Below are 13,016 nucleotides of genomic sequence, written 5' to 3'. Positions count from 1 at the left end.
TTTGAAAAATCGCTGCGCAGATACTGTGTAAAAAAAAAAAATGAAACACCCACCATTTTAATCTGTAGGGCCTTTGCTTTAAAAAAAATATATAATGTTTGGGGGTTCAAAGTAATTTTCTTGCAAAAAAAATATATTTTTTCATGTAAAGAAAAAGTGTCGGAAAGGGCTTTGTCTTCAAGTGGTTAGAAGAGTGGGTGATGTGTGACATAAGCTTCTAAATGTTGTGCATAAAATGCCAGGACAGTTCAAACCCCCCCAAAATGACCCCATTTTGGAAAGTAGACACCCCAAGCTGTTTACTGAGAGGCATGTCGAGTCCATGGAATATTTTATATTTTTACACAAGTTGCGGGAAAAAGACAATTTTTTTTTTTTTTTGTCATTAAATGATATATTGCTCAAATATGCCATGGGCATATGTGTAATTACACCCCAAAATAGATTCTGTTGCTTCTCCTGAGTACGGGGATACCACATGTGTGAGACTTTTTGGGAGCCTAGCCGCGTACGGGACCCCGAAAACCAAGCACCGCCTTCAGGCTTTCTAAGGGTGTAAATTTTTGATTTCACTCCTCACTGCCTATCACAGTTTCGGAGGCCATGGAATGCCCAGATGGCACAACCCCCCCCCCCCCCCCAAATTACCACATTTTGGAAAGTAGACACCCCAAGCTATTTGCTGAGAGGTATGGTGAGTATTTTGCAGATCTCGCTTTTTGTCACAAAGTTTTGAAAATTGAAAAAAGAAAAACTAAATACATTTTTCTTTTCTTTCTTCAAAAACAAATAAGAGCAGCAAATAGCTTGGGGTGTCTACTTTCCAAAATGGGGTCATTTGGGGGGGGGTTTGTGCCATCTTGGCATTTTATGGCCTTCAAAACTGTGATAGGTAGTGAGGAGTGAAATAAAAAATTTACGCCCTTAGAAATCCTGAAGGCGGTGCTTGGTTTTCGGGGCCCGTACGCGGCTAGGCTCACAAAAAGTCCCACATGTGGTATCCCCGTACTCAGGAGAAGCAGCAATTTTTTTTTTTGTCATTATTTAATCACTTGGGACAAAAAAATAAAATGTTCAATGGGCTCAACATGCCTCTTAGCAATTTCCTAAGGTTGTCTACTTTCCAAAATGGGGTCATTTGGGGGGGGGGGGGGGGGGTGTAATAATGTATTAGCAGAGTATTGGCAGAGTATTGGCAGGGTATTGGCAGAGTATTGGCAGGGTATTGGCAGAGTATTGGCAGAGTATTGGTGGGTATTGGCGAGTATTGGCAGAGTATTTCAGGGTATTGCTAGAATATTGGCAGAGTATTGGCAGGTATTGGCAGAGTACTGGCAGAGTATTGCAGAGTATTAGCAGGGTATTGCAGAGTATTGGCAGGGTATTGCAGAGTATTGGCAGGGTATTACAGAGTATTGGCAGGGTATTGCAGAGTATTAGCAGGGTATTGCAGAGTATTGGCAGGGTATTGTCAGGGTATTGCAGAGTATAGTCAGGGTATTGCAGAGTATAGTCAGGGTATTGCAGAGTATTGGCAGGGCATTGCAGATTATTAGCAGGGTATGGCAGAGTATTGGCACTGCTGCCATCCGATCTCTCCCCTCCACTGTACAGATCAGTACACAGAGGGGAGAGAGGAACCGGCGTCATGACATGACGCCGGTTTGTTTACAAGTGATCGCTCCGTCATTTGACGGAGCGACCACGTGGTAAACGGCCACCAGGTGTACCAAGATGGCCGCCGCTCCGGAGCTAGGCCGAAGCCGTGGCCTTTCCTAAAGCCGAGGCGGCGTGCTCCGCAGAGCGCATGTGTGCCGATCCGAACAGGCTGAACCGTTCGGATCATGGATCGGTGACGATCCGTTGCACCCCTAATTAAAAGAATAATGTTTTTCATTTTTTTTCTATGCATTTAAAAGAAGTTTTTTTTTTAATTTTTCAAATACATATTAACAGAAGAATTTTTTTTTTCAGTTGAGGTTCAGGTGCATTTGACCTGCTTCAAGTGGGTTTTGCACTCCTATAGACATGTATGGAAGTGCATAACCCACTCTAAACAAACAAAAGCCTGTCAAGCCTTTGTCAGCTGAGTCCAGCAATTTCAGGTGTCCCTCACAAAGTGGTACTTCTGAACGCATACCTAGTGTGCCTTATGATAAATCCTTATAATAAAGTCTGCCTTGAGTAAGATTGATAATGCCTCCATCCATCTAAAAGCAATGATTGGATAAAACAGTGAAAGAAAAAATTTAAAAATACTAACCACAAAATACTAACCACACAGGACTCAGGTCCTCCATGTGACTTTTCTATTTATTATTTCACAAGTTCTGGGGTGCTCCTCCCTTTCCTTACTCCTCCTTATCCTATCCCCCTATTTTGCCTTCATTCTTTTTCTCTATATCTCCTATGTAATAACTAATGCTAATGATTACATTGTGGATTATGAGTAGATTTATGGATACAATACTGACCTCTGTAGGCTATTTGTGAATATCTTCTTGTTGACTAGTTTATTGTCCTATCTATGTTACCACATACAAACAAGTTGTAAAAATTCTTGACTTTGTATACCTCATCTAACTCTATAGTCTGTGAAAAACAGTGGATCTCAATAGAGGGATGAGCAGGATGGTATAAAAGAATACTTACTAAAAGTATAATGATAATGTGTGATTATGGTGGGGACATTGGAGTGTAAGCAATTCCCATGCAGGCTGATGTGAATGGTTCAGTCATCTCTATACAGCACTGTAGTATTACAGAACAATATAAATACAGAGAATATATAATGAGCCAAGCACAGAGGATGAGGATACCTATACCTGATAAGCGAATGAGGATACCTATACCTAATAAGAGGTCGAGGATACCTATACCCGTCCTGTCATACGTCATCACGTACAAATCCGTTAGACTGTGGTGTGATCGTGTGTAGGCAAGTCCGTTCGTTCAAAAGTCCGTCGGAAGTCCCTCAAAAGTCCAACGAAAGTCCGCCAGAATGGCCATCGGACTTTTGTTGCGGAAAAGTCCGCTCATGTGTACGTGGCCTGAGGATACCTATACCTGATAAAAGGATAAGGATACCTATGCCTGATAAGAGGATGAGGATACCTATACCTGATAAGAGGATGAGGATACCTATGCCTGATAAGTGGATGGAGATACCTATACCTGATACGAGGATGAGGATACCTATGCCTGATAAGTGGATGAGGATACCTATGCCTGATAAGTGGATGAGGATACCTATACCTGATAAGTGGATGAGGATACCTATACCTGATAAGTGGAAGAGGATATCTATGCCTGATAAGAGGATGAGGATACCTATACCTGATAAGAGGACGAGGATACCTATACCTGATAAGAGAATGATGTTAGGGGCAACTCTTAAACAAGTTGCTTTAAGTTTATATTGCTTTGTCAAATTATTGCTTCTATAAGAATGATGACACGGAGTCAGATATGTCTGTGTCACAGTCCGGAGCAAAAGAGGACTGCGCCCTTTACTTCTTTCAAAGGCCTTTTATAGGCAGCTCTACAAGCAGTAATCTTATCGGCATTACCAAATGAGGTTAAGGTACAAAGAGTTTCTTATCAGTGAACACGTAATGATTATTCAGCAGTTCCAAATTCCATCTAGATACAGATTGATACGTACACAGAAGAGAAAAAGCACAAACAATTTAAGTAGAACAATTGATACGTACACAGAAGAGAAAAAGCACAAACAATTTAAGTAGAACAATTGATACGTACACAGAAGAGAAAAAGCACAAACAATTTAAGTAGAACTCTAAGTCATTATTTCAACCCTATCAATTTCCCCCTTTGACATCATCCTCTCCCTCCCCCTGTGTCCTCATGAACAAGTTCTAGTCAGCTTTTCCTAGAGTACTATCCCTGACCGCGGGTTGTCAGAGGGGAAAATCCCATCCCTCCAGGTGTTGCTCACATCTTAAATTCAAGAAGAGGAGTTTATGGGAGTAGGGTGATGTCAATATACATTTATCAGTATGCCCTGTCTATTCTCCTAATTTTCCTATTTATTTTCCTGTATACACATATATTTGTGATTGTAAGTGATATTAATATTAAAATAATAATTACCATTGGACTTAACAACCAGTGAAAGGTATTGGTTGCTGTAGAAGACATTCCACTAAATATATCCCACCAATGTGATGCAGTATCCTGTTGTATCTGTGAGGAAAGATGCACTAGTCTATCTTTGTCAATTATTGCAGATAGGAGGTTATTCTGTAGGGTATGTTCTAGTGTTTCTATGTGTTGTCTTAACAACTCTGATTGTTCTAAAACCTGTTTTAGTGGGTCTAAAGAAATTATAAAGGGTGTAGTGTCAGTGAGATTATGTACCTCATAGACTGAAGAGAATACCTTATCGGCGTCTGGTTCAAAAAGATAGGTGTCGTTACCCCATTGTAATGTTTTAATCTTTTTTATGCATCCCGCAAACGGCACCGATTTATTTAACGCTGACATGGTGCGGTTATCATTAGTAATGATACAAATATGCTGGGGTCCTATTTCTATGAATCTATTGTTCACATTTACCAGTGTTCTTTGCATTTTGCATACGCTAGTTTGGTATTTTAACAAGCAAGGTTCATATACTGGAGAACTTCTGCCGCATACCATTCCCTTATTAGTTCCTTCACATAGATTTAAATCATGGGTTCTGTTTCTTTTATCTACATATTTCCCATATATTTCTGGATACCAAAACTCGTCTTTAATTACTAGTGGCATGACCACTATTTTACACATTTCTATTACATCTGCTACCCGGTATGCTTCAAACCTTCCTACACACCATTTATTCTCACATTCTATCTTATCCCCTTTTACTTGGAACCATACACCATTGTCAGTTAGACCCTTAAAATATTTCATCCAGGTATGATAATTTCCCAACTGTAGTTCAGTCCTGGCCCTATTTTTTTGTATATGATAGGATAAGAGGTTAAAAGAGCACTGTGTGAAATTTACAAACTGTTGACTTTGATTCCACAGCTGGAGCTCTGCTCCTATCGTGTGATTTATTAACCCTCCCAAAAATTGTAATAGGGGTATTTCTTGCAGTTGGGTTTCAAAAGTGGTGGGTAACCATTTGCTTGTGATAGTCAAGCTGTCAGCTATGTGTCCCCCTGCATGCTTCCGTCTGTTGTTCATTTCTTCTATTTCGACCGAGTTTAAAATTCCCATCCCTGTACCCGTTAGTCCCAATAGTGTGTCGTACCATTCTCGTTTATACCTGCACTCCGGTATCGGGGGAAAGGTGATATTGAATTTTATTTTTGTTTTCTGTTGTGATGTTGATACATTTATGCAAGTGTTTGGTACGGGTGTTAATATGGAAGATTCAATTATTGGCGTTACTTCTTCCTCCATTTGTATGTGAAATCCATAGGACTGTGCATTCCAATACCACCCATCATCACTCTTTTCCCTCCACCAACAGGCACAGAGGAAAGTACTGGATTGATTAACGGTAATATCTGTCAGATTGAACATCCCTTCTGATATATTTTCTCCCCCTGCTATTGTGACTAATATTTGGTACATTTGTCCTACCACCCGTTCCCGGGCTTGTTTCCACGTCTGTGAAAGGGATATTTTATGGCACCTATGATTTTTACTGTTATTGAAAGGAAAGCTCATATTGTCATTCCACTGGAAGGTTATAGTTACTTCTGAGAGTGGGTCTGCCTGTATCCATGCAATACCTACATCTATATGAAATGGTCGCCTGTGTCCTTTCAGTGTAATTACCTACATCATAATACTTATCCATCTCATATCCTGAATCATTTGCTACTTTTTCGTCATCTATTACCCATTGGAAATTTGCGGTTTCCTCTACCTCAAATACTCTAATACCAGGAGTCCAGGCATACACTTGTACAAAGGCAAGTTTAAACAGACTATAGAAAAGTAGAGATTTCATGATGACGTTTTCTCAGGTTGTTTCTTGCAGTGTGATGCGTGTATCCAGGTTGGCTTTCCCTCCAGCTTTACTGAAGTGGCTGTGGTTAAGAGTACTTGATAAGGACCTTCGAACCTGGGTTCCAATGTCTTTCTGGTGTGTTTCTTTACATATACATAATCCCCTGGTAGCAGCGTATGGGTACCTGTTATTGAGTTAGGGTCTGGAAGAGAAGAATACACACTTTTGTGGATCTTAGTTAGACGTTGTTGTAATTGTATTACATATGCAGTCAAACTATCACATTGCAATTGCATACTCTGTGGAAAGTATAGACCTAATCTAGGTGCATTCCTAAAAAGTATTTCATATGGGGACAATCCTGTTTTCCCTGTTGGAGTGTATCTTATGGAGAACAAAGCCAAAGGCAAGCATTCTGGCCATGGCTTGTTTAACTCTTGCATGGCTTTTTGTATTTTCAACTTTATTGTCCCATTTACTCTTTCCACTGATCCTGAACTCTGTGGGTGGTAAGGGGTGTGGAAACTTTGTTGAACCCCTAACATGGTCATCACATTCTGCATGATTTCTCCTGTAAAGTGTGTCCCCCTATCTGATTCTATGGTTTCAGGAAGACCAAACCTAGATATTAACTCAGTGATCAGTTTCTTAGCTGTGGCTTTAGTTGTAGCTGATTTTACTGGATAGCTTTCAGGCCAACCTGAAAATAAATCGATACACACGAGGACAAATTCAAAGGGGCCGCTCTTAGGCATTTGTATGTAGTCAATTTGCAGTCTCTGGAAGGGGTATTGGGCCCGGACCTGGTGTTTTCGTGGGTTTTTTACTCTCTGTCCTGGGTTATTCAGGAGACAGATTTGGCAGGCTGCACAGTAGTTTCTCGCAGTACTACTGAATCCAGGGGCGAGCCATCCTTGGTTCACAATCCTATACATGGAATTGGAACTGACGTGTGTGGGTAGGTGAACTGCCGCTGCCATTGCTGGGTACAGAGAGGCTCTCCCCTGCTTGCTCCTGTAATTTGCTCAGCTGCTGCCTTGTTGGTTCTGGGATACTCACCTCTATTGCTGCTAAGGTCTCAGGGCTTCCTTCCCCTAGAGCTGCCTGTTTTGCAGTCAAATCTGAAAATGCATTTCCTTTTGCCTCAATTGTTTTTGCTCTCGTGTGTGCCGCTATCTTCATAATGGCCACTCGTTTAACCTTTTGAAGATTGTTCAGGACTCTCTTAATCCCTTCTCCATGTTTTACAGGTGTACCTGCTGCTGTCAGATAACCTCTAGCCCTCCATATGTGGCCATAATCGTGCGCTACACCATAAGCGTAGGCAGAGTCAGTGTAAATATTCCCTTCTCGTCCTTTTAAGTATTCTAGGGCTTGTTCTAAAGCTTTTAATTCTGCTTCCTGTGCTGACATGTGGGCTGGTAAGGGCTGTGCTTCAATCACCTGTGTATCAGTTACTACAGCATACCCTGTGTGATATTTACCCTTGTCATCAGCAAACCTACTGCCATCTATGTACAAAGTGTGCTCAGCATTTAAAATCGGTGTATCTGTAACATGTGGGAATCCCATTGTCTCCTGTTCCATGAGCTGAAAACAATCGTGCTGATCTATCTCTTTAAACAGAAGGGTGTCAGTTTCCTCATCTCCTTCTTTATTAGCACTATTATTCCCCCTTGCCAAATCTGGTGACTGAAGAGGCAAAAAGGTGGCCAAATTTAAAGTTGTACAGCGCTGAAAAGTGACATTTGGAGGTAAGAGTAAAGTACACTGTAACCTCAGTTATCTGGCCATTGAAATGTGTTTGGGCTGAACTTGAGACAAGATTGCATGTATGTCATGTGTGGTGTGTACTACAACTGGATTGTCTAGGACAATCTCTGATGATTTATCAATGATGATTGACACTGCAGCTACCGCCCGTACACAGGACGGTGAACCTCTGGACACTGGATCTAGTGCTGCTGAAAAGTAAGCGACTGGTCTTTGTTTTCCATGTGCCTGTGTCAAAACACCTGTGGCGTGTCCAGTGATCTCGGCAACATATAGATTAAATTTCTTAGTGTAATCTGGAATACCAATAGCCGGGGCAGAAATGAATAGCTTTTTCAAAGTGACAAACGACTCATACGCTACTTCTGTAAGCACATACGGTACAATTTTCAAACAATCGTATAATGGCTGCATCAAAGCGCTAGCATGTTGTATCCATTGTCTACAATATGACACAATACCTAAAAACATACACAATTGTTTGAAATTCCGTGGGGGTAACATTCCCTTTATCACTTGAACCCTCTCCTCAGTGAGATGTCTTGTACCCTGTGATATACAATGTCCCAAAAAGATAACTTTTTCCTGGCACATTTGTAATTTGTTCTTATTAACCTTGCAACCCTTTTCTGCCAAAAATCGCAACAAATTAAGGGTGGTAGCCAAACAAGTTTCCTTGTCCGGGCAGCATAATAATAAATCATCCACATATTGTAGCAATACACAAGAATCAGGTGGTACCCATTCTCCCCTCAAGTACTGGATATATCTTGTGTGGTTTACGTTCTATGTCAGTATATGGGGGTGGGATGGTTGAACTAAGATTATTTAAAATTTCAACATTTTTTGTTCTTCTGTCTTTCATATCCCAACCATCACAATCTGGATTATGTTTCCACCCCTCTTCTTTTGCTCTATTTGAAACCTTAATTAAGCATTGAACCTGACTCATCCATTGCTTCTCTAACACCTCTCCTTGTCTGTCCCTTTTTATTTCACTTTTTTTCACTATTTTTTTTCACTATTTCACTCCATACATCCGGGTCTAAACCCACTGCTCCTTTCACCTTAAATTTACGAAAGACATCCTTTAAGTCCCGCGCTTCATCTTTCCCACAGATGTTTTTAATTATCTGTGGCACCGTATAATGCACCATAATTCCCTGACAGGGTTTCGTGTTCTGCTGGCCCATTCTGACAGTCCTGCCTAGGTAGCGTGTGGGACACTTAGTGTACAATATAAAACACTTAACCAAGTTACACTAGTTCCTCGTTGCCTTCCTCCTAGGGTGCCAGAATACTAAAAACCTCTCCTAGATGAGATTTCTGAAATCGAATTACTTTATATGCTAGCCCAATAACAAATAATTACTTTATATGCTAGCCCAATAACAAACCAGAATGCGGCTACAACATATACAAGAATGCGGCTACAACATATACAAGCATTCCTTTAAGTGGCCAGGTATCCGACTAGATCTCCGGACTTTGTGGAGACCTTATTCCCCCCCGTATCTGGGATCCCTCTCATACACTCTTATCCCTGCTTTATGGAGCAGACAGGGCTTATACTTTCAACCCGTCTATGGTTTATGAATTAGATGTGAGGTTAAGCATAAGCGTCAGACCCCCCAAGTTCACTTATGTGAGGTAAGGGCGCATTCCGTTGCTTAGTTCGGCAATCCCCTTCTAACTCATACCATCCTTGACAAGGCTCATTCACTTGCTCAACAAGACAGACAGACAACAAATAATTCCAGCAATATAAACTAAAATATGCAGTAATTCTAGACTCACCACTACAGAGGCTGGTGTTTTAAAACCAGGAGAACCATAACTGACAGAACGGATAGGCACAAATCAGGGGAGCACAGAATATAAGAAAAATAAAGCTTTTTCTTACCTGCGCAGGTTTTCGATCTGTGGTTCCCGGAATGCCTGTCCTTTCGTTCCATCAGCGTAGCTCAGCCACCTCTTATAGCAACTTGCTGGGTCCCTGTTCGGGCGCCAAAATGTTAGGGGCAACTCTTAAACAAGTTGCTTTAAGTTTATATTGCTTTGTCAAATTATTGCTTCTATAAGAATGATAACACGGAGCCAGATATGTCTGTGTCACAGTCCGGAGCAAAAGAGGACTGCGCCCTTTACTTCTTTCAAAGGCCTTTTATAGGCAGCTCTACAAGCAGTAATCTTATCGGCATTACCAAATGAGGTTAAGGTACAAAGAGTTTCTTATCAGTGAACACATAATGATTATTCAGCAGTTCCAAATTCCATCTAGATACAGATTGATACGTACACAGAAGAGAAAAAGCACAAACAATTTAAGTAGAACAATTGATACGTACACAGAAGAGAAAAAGCACAAACAATTTAAGTAGAACAATTGATACGTACACAGAAGAGAAAAAGCACAAACAATTTAAGTAGAACTCTAAGTCATTATTTCAACCCTATCAATGAGGATACCTATACCTGATAAGTGGAGATACCTATACCTGATAAGTAGATGAGGATACCTATACCTGATAAGTGGATGAGGATACCTAGTGAACAAGTGAACAAACAGCACCATTAACACACAGTGGTAAGTGCTCCATATATCATGGGCATTAACATGCTTTGCAGATAGAAAAACTACCTTATAGGTTGGGCCATCAAACCAGAAAGGGCAACTACGATCCTCTATAACCCTGGGCAAGCATGGAAGCACAACAAAGGAGTCCTATAGAAACAAAATCATAAAAATATTAGCGACCAATTTCATAGGTTAAATCAAAAGCCATTATTACCAGGCCGTTGGAAACAACAATACATACCCAGATAGATCTCCAAAATCTAAACAGTAGCCCTTTGAAAATAGCACCAGCAGTAGACAGGCAGAGACCCATCACTGATCCTCCTCCCGGCCATTCAGGAAGAGACCCGTCACTCGATTGGCTGAAAGGACAGGCGATCCTATTGGACGCCTAGGAGGAGGAGGGAGGAGACGCACGGTGGAAGCCACCGTGATCCAAAGGAGTAGGAAGACTGAAAGCCGCCGCCCGTCGCTCATAGGACACGCTGCCCGTCCGCCACCTAGATGGGGTAAGTACGGGGCTTTGATGTCCAAGCATCCTCCCAGAGGGATGCAATTTTGGATTAAAAAAAATATGTAAAGGCATCTGGTAAATCCTGGGGTGGCTGGTGTGACATGTGAACGCATAATGAAAACTCTGTTTAAGTATTTATATACACTATATTGTCAAAAGTATTGGGACACCTACCTTTACATGCACATGAACTTTAATGGCATCCCAGTCTTAGTCCGTAGGGTTCAATATTGAGTTGGCCCACTCTTTGCCACTATAACAGCTTCAACTTTTCTGGGAAGGCTGGCCACAAGGTTTAGAAGTGTTTTTATGGGAATGCTTGACCATTCTTCCAGAATTGCATTTGTAAGGCCAGGCACTGATGTTGGACAAGAAGGCCTGGTTTGCAGACTCCACTCTAATTCATCCTTAACCACTTGCCGACCGCCTCACGCATATATACGTGAGCAGAGCGGCACGGGCAGGCAAAATCACGTACCTGGTACGTGATTGCCTTCCCGCGGGCGGGGGGTCCGATCGGACCCCCCCCCGGTGCCATCGGCGGTCGGCGTTTGGCTGGGAGAGTTGAGAGACGAGGGGGAGACCATCCGATCGTGGCCCCCCCCTCGCGATCGCTCCCAGCCAATGAGAAACATCCCCTGCCTCTGTATAGTACACAGAGGCAGAGGATGTGATGTCATCTCTCCTCGGCTGGCCAGTTTCCGTTCCAGCACCGAGGAGAGAAGACATGTAAGTGCACCAACACACACACAACACAGTAGAACATGCCAGGCACACTAAACACCCCCGATCGCCCCCCGATCCCCCCCCAATCACCCCCCCCCCCTGTCACAAACTGACAGCAAGCAGGTTTTTTTGTTTTGTTTTGTTTTTTTCCTGATTACTGCATGGTGTCAGTTTGTGACAGTTAGCAGTGGTAGGACAGTTAGTATTAGCCCCCTGTAGGTCTAGGGTACCCCCCTAACCCCCCCTAATAAAGTTTTAACCCCTTGATCACCCCCTGTCACCAGTGTCGCTAAGCGATCATTTTTCTGATCGCTGTATTAGTGTCGCTGGTGACGCTAGTTAGGAACGTAAATATTTAGGTTCACTGTCAGCATTTTATAGCGACAGGGACCCCCATATACTACCTAATAAATGTTTTAACCCCTTGATTGCCCCCTAGTTAACCCTTTCACCACTGATCACCGTATAACTGTTACGGGTGACGCTGGTTAGTTCGTTTATTTTTTTTAGTGTCAGGGCACCCGCCGTTTATTACCGAATAAAGGTTTAGCCCCCTGATCGCCCGGCGGTGATATGCGTCGCCCCAGGCAGCGTCAGATTAGCGCCAGTACCGCGAACACCTACGCACGCACCGTACACCTCCCTTAGTGGTATAGTATCTGAACACATCAATATCTGATCCGATCAGATCTATACTAGCGTCCCCAGCAGTTTAGGGTTCCCAAAAACGCAGTGTTAGCGGGATCAGCCCAGATACCTGCTAGCACCTGCGTTTTGCCCCTCCGCCCAGCCCACCCAAGTGCAGTATCGATCGATCACTGTCACTTACAAAACACTAAACGCATAACTGCAGCGTTCGCAGAGTCAGGCCTGATCCCTGCGATCGCTAACAGTTTTTTTGGTAGCATTTTGGTGAACTGGCAAGCACCAGCCCCAAGCAGCGTCAGATTAGCGCCAGTACCACTAACACCCACGCACGCACCGTACACCTCCCTTAGTGGTATAGTATCTGATCGGATCAATATCTGATCCGATCAGATCTATACTAGCGTCCCCAGCAGTTTAGGGTTCCCAAAAACGCAGTGTTAGTGGGATCAGCCCAGATACCTGCTAGCACCTGCGTTTTGCCCCTCCGCCCGGCCCAGCCCAGCCCACCCAAGTGCAGTATCGATCGATCACTGTCACTTTTTTTTGTAGCGTTTTGGTGAACTGGCAAGCGCCAGCGGCCTAGTACACCCCAGTCGTAGTCATACCAGCACTGCAGTAACACTTGGTGACGTGGCGAGTCCCATAAGTGCAGTTCAAGCTGGTGAGGTGGCAAGCACAAGTAGTGTCCCGCTGCCACCAAAAAGACAAACACAGGCCCGTCGTGCCCATAATGCCCTTCCTGCTGCATTCGCCAATCCTAATTGGGAACCCACCACTTCTGCAGCGCCCGTATTTCCCCCATTCAC

The sequence above is a fragment of the Aquarana catesbeiana genome, linkage group LG02, assembly GCF_042186555.1.
Source record: "Aquarana catesbeiana isolate 2022-GZ linkage group LG02, ASM4218655v1, whole genome shotgun sequence".
NCBI classification, from domain to species: domain Eukaryota; kingdom Metazoa; phylum Chordata; class Amphibia; order Anura; family Ranidae; genus Aquarana; species Aquarana catesbeiana.
Note: the sequence above shows the minus strand (reverse complement) of the source record.